The sequence below is a fragment of the Nuphar pumila genome, chromosome 1 (assembly GCF_984573655.1).
Source record: "Nuphar pumila chromosome 1, dmNupPumi1.hap1.1, whole genome shotgun sequence".
NCBI classification, from domain to species: domain Eukaryota; kingdom Viridiplantae; phylum Streptophyta; class Magnoliopsida; order Nymphaeales; family Nymphaeaceae; genus Nuphar; species Nuphar pumila.
Window position 1 is genome coordinate 35559999 of NC_143249.1, and position 7002 is coordinate 35567000.

Here is a 7002-nt window from a genome sequence, read left to right on the forward strand (position 1 = left end):
AATGTAACTTTTCTATGGATCATGCATAAAATATGATGAATAAAATATAAAATATATGCATAATCAAATACCCCCATGCTTATCATTTGCTAGTCCTCGAGCAAGCTGAAGTAAAAAGAAAAAATACTAAATTAATCAAAACAAAAACCTAACTCACTTTCATAGGAATCACGGTTGCATTTAGCATATGCAACAAGCCCTTTCAACCTCTAGGTTGCCCCAGTGGACGAGTAAGGTTTCGTGAGGGTTTGCAGTTATGTTACCCACAAACATCTCTATCATGTATGCATAAAAATTTAACTTCAAAACCATTAGGCAATTGAGGAGTTTGTTTTCATAAATATTTTATGCCATAACATTATCAAAACATAATTAGAGCATTTTACAGACCACCACAGAATAAAATATTTTCTTTCACTTTTCTGAATATCATAATCATTTATGCTTTATTTTCAAAAAATTAAATATGTGCATGTTATTCTTCACTAATCCTCACTCATATTCTTTGTGCACAGATTTTCTCAATATTTACTTCTAAGCAGTAAACTTTTCTCTTTTACGCTATTTTCTTTTTTTTGATTTTTAATTTTTTCACACTTTTTCTTTTTTTCTTTTTGTTGAGCACTATTTTAAATTTTCAATTTTTGTGACTTGTGTAACGAACTTTGGGTCAGTGACTCCTAGGCTAGATGACCTTAGGGCACCAGATACAAAGTATCCCTCAGACTTAATTGCTCGAGTCACTAGACCTTCAATTTTTATAGTTTACGTATAGTCAGCTTCTCTGTCATGTGCAATGTCAACATCTATTAAGCTATCTATAAAGTCCATGTAATTGGCTTTCGGGCCAGTGGCTTCTGAGCCAGATGGCTTTAGGGTACCAAGTGTAAACACCCCTCAGGTTCTACTTTCTCAAACAAAATAGGCCACAGATATCAATTAGATATAGAAGTGAGTTCCTTCATTATCCTTTTCAATATGAGAATCAAACACTTCAACTTGTGTCTGAGCCCAGCTACTGGGGAGTACGAAGAGATCAAACAACTAAACATATGCTCTTTTCACTTTTTGAGCTCTTATTTTCAATGTTGTTCATTTGCTTAGTTTTTCAAAAATAAACTCGGCATATTCATACTTATGATTCAAAATAAACTCTAACATGCATCTATTGTCATCTCTTTGAAATTCACATAAACGACCACAGTTTTCTAGATCGGTGTTAGAAAAAAATTTCTCGTGGAGCTTAAAAATCCTCTAAAAATATTAGATTTTGCAAAGCAGTCATATAAGGTCAAACTCATTCCTTAAAAACCTAATTTTTATGAGTTGACATCAAAAGTGCAAGTACAAAGACAAAAAAAATTGGGTGTGCAAATTACACTCTCCTCCATGCTTGAATGACACTGTCCTCAGTGGCACTCCCCCATGCTTGCATGAAACTGAGTGAATGCATATGAGAACAAAAATAAATGAGAGAAAAGTAGTAGAATTCACCTAATCGGCTCTATGGAACCTTACCGAATACGACATGTGAATGACTCTGCAAAGGTTCCACACGTCTACATGTTATGTAATTCATAAAAAATACACAAAAGAATGCAATGCATACATGATCTAGGCTCAGAAATCATACAAAAAGCAAACAAGTGCTATGAAAGCAATAAAATAACTAAAAATCTACTCAAAAAGTACAACATACAAGGATCAAAAATATGTTGCCTGACTCATTAATGAGGTCAATGACCTCGATGTCATGACTAACCACAGCATTAGAAATATAGGGCTTCAGTCGTTGCCCATTGACCTTGAGGGTCTCATTCGGACGAGGATAAAAAATAACAACTACACCATGAGTGAACACTTCCTGTAATATGAATGGGCCATCTCATTTGGACTTCAGCTTCCCTGGAAAAAGATGGAGATGCGACTTATAAAGCCCTAGGTTTGAACTGCTTTCTCAAAATATGTTGATCATGAAAATGCTTCGTTCGAGCCTTGTAGATCTTGGCACTCTCGTAAGCCTCATTGTGCAACTCCTCTAGCTCAGTCATTTGTAATTTGTGCTCAGCGCCAGCTTGGGTCATATCAAAATTGAACTTTTTAATCGCCCAAAAGGCCCTATGCTCCAACTCGACAAAGAGATGACATGGCTTCTCAAAAACCAATCGAAGTCTTGAAAGCAGTCCTATAAGCCCAAAGGGCATCATAAAGGTGCTAAGACCAGTCCTTGCAGTCTGGCCGGACTATCTTTTCAAGAATTCGCTTGATCTCCCTATTGGAAACCTCAACCTGGACACTCATCTGTGGATGGTAAAGTGTAGCAACCCGGTGATGTATTGAGTACTTTTTGAGTAAGAAAGCAACCTGCACATTCCAAAAATGCAGACCGTCATTACTAATCATTGCTCTCAGAACACCGAACTAACTAAAGATGTTGTGCTTGATAAATCGAAGTGCTTCTTTATGATCGTTGATCTGGGTGGCTACAACCTCAACCCACTTGGACACATAATCAACCGTCACTAAAATGTAAACAAAACCAGACGACGATGGAAAGGAGCCCATAAAATTGATGCCCCAAACATCAAAGATCTCAACAACAAGAATGGGAGAAAGGGACATCATATTGCGCTTGACAATGCTCCCTGTCTGCTGACAGCGTAAGCATCTTCAACAAAAATTGTGAGTGTCTCTATGTAGTGTTGGCCACCAAAATCTAGACTGGAGGACCTTTGCAGTGGTCTTTCGGCTAGAAAAGTGCCCTCCACAAGCCAAGGAATGACAAAACTCCAAGATAGAATCGAACTTCTCCTCAGGAACACACCTTCGAATCATCTAATCTGAGCATAACCAAAATAACTATGGATCCTCCCAGAAATAGTGTTTCACCTGTAACATGAACCAATCTCTCTCGTTCATGTTCTAATGTGTAGAAAACTCTCTGGTCACCAGATAGTTTATGATATGCGCAAACCAGGGTAGATGCTTGACATAAAACAACTGCTCATCCAGAAAGAAATCATCAATTTGTCCATGATCGATGGAAGTCTCCACAGTCAGTCTGGACAAATAATCTATTACAAGATTCTCACATCTACTCTTATCTTGAATCTTGAGATCAAATTCTTATAGTAGAAGGATCCACCGAATGAGACGTGGTTTGACATCCTTTTTACTCATCAGGTACCGCAGAGCGACATGATATAAGTAAACGATGACCTTAGAACCCAACAAATAAGAACAGAACTTCTACAGAACAAACACTGCAGCTAACAGTTTCTTCTCAATGGTCATGTAATTCAGTTGAGCATCGAAGAGGGTCCTGCTATCATAGTAAATGACATGACACTTCTGTTCTACCTTCTAGCCCAGAATGACTCCAACCGCGTAATCGAAAGCATCGCACATGATCTCAAAGGGTGCTGACCAATCGGGAGATCGCAGAATCATTGCAGTGGTGAGGGCCTCCTTGAAAGACAAAAATGCCTTCAGACAGGCATCATAAAAAACAAATGGATGATCTTTCGATAATAGGTTACACAACGGTCTAGAAATCCTACTGAAATCCTTGATGAACCGCCAATAGAAACCTGCATGGCCTATAAATGAACGCAACTGTCGCACTGAGGTCGGTGGAGATAATATGAAAATGGTCTCCACTTTTCCCTTATCGTCCTCAATCCCTTTCTTAGACACTATGTGTTCAAGCACAATCCCTTGTTGTACCATAAAATGACTCTTCTCTCAACTAAGCACGAGATTTATCTCCACACAACGCTTCAACACTCTCGATAACTTCTGAAGACAATCATCAAATGAAGAGTCATAGACCAAAAAATCATCCATGAAAATCTCAAGGACGTCATCCACCATATGAGAAAAAATCGCCATCATACACCGCTAAAATGTTGTCGGGTCATTGTAGAGCCCGAACAACATTCTCCGAAATGCAAAAGTGCCATATGGATAGGTGAATGTTGTCTTCTTCTGGTCTTCAGGGTGAACGACCACTTGATTATATCCTGAATAACCATCCAGGAAACAGAAATAATGTTGGCCTGCGAGTTTCTCTAAAATCTGGTTGATGAACGTTAACGAGAAATGATTCTTCCATGTTGCACTGTTCAACTTCCTATAATCAATGCATACTCGTCACCTTGTAGTGGTCCTCATGGGAATACTCTCTCATTTCTCATTCAGCTCAACGGTGAGCTTCGACTTCTTGAGGATAACCTAAGAAGGGCTCACCCACGGACTATTAGAGATGAGATAGATAATCCTATAATCAATGCATACTCGTCACTTTGTAGTGGTCCAAGCACTTGACCACTTTCTTCATATGGGGATTCAACCTCCTCTACATCTCTCTAGAGGGTTTAACACCCTCATCCATGATGATCTGATGTATGCAGTAAGAGCGATCTTTCCCTTTTACATCCGTCACCGACTAACCAATCACCTCCTTATGCGCATTCAAGACCTGAAGAAGCTAACGCTCATGCGAGTCAGACAGGTTTACAGAAATAATGATGGAAAGAGTTTGTTCTTTGCCTAGAAAGGCATACTTGAGCGAAGCTGGTAAAGGCTATAACTCAAGCTCGGACGAACTCTCAATGAAAGGTAAAGTAGGCTTCTCTGCCAACTCATAAAGTGGTTCAAAGTTCCAGGTCTAATTCAACTCACCTGACCATCTATTAATCAATCTAAGGCAATCTCTCTTGAGTGATTCATCAACCTCCTCTTGAGGTGGATCACTTAATGCCCACACTGACTCTGTTTCTATCAGGTCCTGAATAAAATCTACTTGAAAAGAAGCATTTGCTTCTGTAGGGCCCATTGCAACATGAAAAATGTTCAGTCTCATCTTTCTGTTACCGAATGAAATATTCATAGCGTCGGTGCGATAATTGATGCATGTATTGGTTGTAGCCAGGAAGGGGCGACCTAAAATGATGGGGGTCTGCTTCATATCATCTACTCCCTCCATATCCAAAATAATAAAGTCATCACGGAAATTGAAGTCTTCTACCTTGACAAGAACATCTCCAAGAATCCCTCGTGGGACCTTGATCGATCTATCTGTCAGCTGCAAAGTCATAGGTGTTGGCTTCATCTCCTTCAATCTCAACTTGTCATAAAAGAAACCTGAGAAGATATTCACACTTGCCCTAAGGTCAAGCAGAGCACGCTCAACAGTGATGTCTCCTATGACACATGAAATAATAGGAGCCCCTGAGTCCTTGAGCTTGGGTGAGGTTTGGTATTATAACACTGCACTCACTTGCTCAGTCAGATAAATCTTCTTCGACACATGGAACCTCAACTTCCTCTTCTGCGTACAAAGCTCCTTCAAGAACTTTGCATATGTAGGGGCCTATTGGATGACATCTAGCAATGGAAGGTTTATCTGAATGTGCTTGAATATCTCAAGCATCTCCTACATGTTCACTCCCTGCTTTCCTAACGACTTCAGCCTTTCTAATGCCCAAGGAAAAGGAGCTTTGAGTATATAGGACTTGGAAAGCTCAGATGGGGGATCTCTCTCGTTTTCCTAAGGTGAATCGATGGGGACCTATTGCTCAATTGGTCTCTCACTTTCTTTTGCAACCTCCCTCAATTGGTACTACTTCTCACTCCTAAGGGTGACAACTGCTTGAGCCTACTCCTGGTGACTATATGCTCTATGCAAGGCATGCATCGGGTCCTTATCTCTCAAATTCACCATCGACTGACTGAGCAGTGTCCCCTCGCTTTGCCTGCTAAACGCCTCGGTGAGCTGTCCCATCTGCGTCTCTAACTTAAAAATCGATCGAGTGTGGGAACTCAGGTTCGCCTAAATGTTCGAGAAGGCCTGCAACATCTTGTCCTCAAAGGAATGGCTGGATGCAGGCTCCTAAGATAGAGGTTGACTATAGGACTATTGGGAACTGGTTCTCTACAAACCAAGCGCATAACCGCCTTACTTAGGCGGTTGCTGGGAAGGGGGTGGGTGTTGTGGATTTCTCCACGAGAAATTGGAATGGTTCCACCAACCCAGGTTATACGTGTTGGAATATAGGTTCGGTATGGGCCTAGCAAAACCTTGCGTCGTCTGAGCTTGCTCCTGGACAAACTTAGGATACTGTGGAACTGCATGGTAGTCAACAAAATGGTGTGCAGGGCTAGCACACAACGCACACACCTGCAGGGCAGGAGAGGAATTCGATAACAGCTGGTCCAATTTCTGGGACAGTTGGTCGACCTTGTTTTGCAACTCAAGGTGTGTCCCTATCTCAAATATGTTTGCCTTCTTTGCACCATCCTGCGCAGGTGTGGCCCTCTCAGAACATGAGGCAGAAGCATGGTACATCGAGTTCTCGCTCATGGTCGAAAAAAGAGTCCATGCTTTATCCTCACTCTTAAGCATGAAAGTGCCCCCACAGACAACATCAACCATTTGGTGGTTCTTCTCAGTCAACCCGTCTTAAAAATATTGTACCAGTTGCTAATGGGGCACCTGTTAGTGGGGACACTTTTAGAGATGATCTTTCATCCTCTCCTACATCTCATGAAACATTTGGCCTTCAATCTATGAAAAGCTGGTGATGGCCTTTCGATATTGGTTCGTCTTACCAATCAAGAAATATTTCTTGAGGAACTCTCTTTGCATGTGTTCCCAAGTGGTAATCTGAACCGTATCTAGAGTCTTCAGCCAGTGCTTGGCTTTGTCTTTGAGGGAGAAAGAAAACAATGTTAACCTTAACACATCATTCTCAAATTTATTAATCCACAATGTAGAGAAGATCTTGAGGAACTCATCAAGATGACGATAGAGGTCTTCGTTGCTAAGGCCATAAAAAGATGGTAACATTTGAATGACACTGGCCTTGATCTCAAAATGGTTTGCTCCTACATCAGATCTCATGATGCAGGAGAGTAAGTATTGGGTATGAAGTACTCCCTAAAGGGACGGATCAACTGTTGATCCTAAGTCATGGGGCCGGATCGATGAGCTCTCCTAAT

General features: G+C 40.8%; 1 pseudogene; it reads right to left on the bottom strand.

The window, feature by feature from the left end:
• Positions 1–2214: 2214 nt before the first annotated feature.
• LOC149848674 (uncharacterized) lies at positions 2215–6436 on the bottom strand (annotated as a pseudogene).
• Positions 6437–7002: the final 566 nt, after the last annotated feature.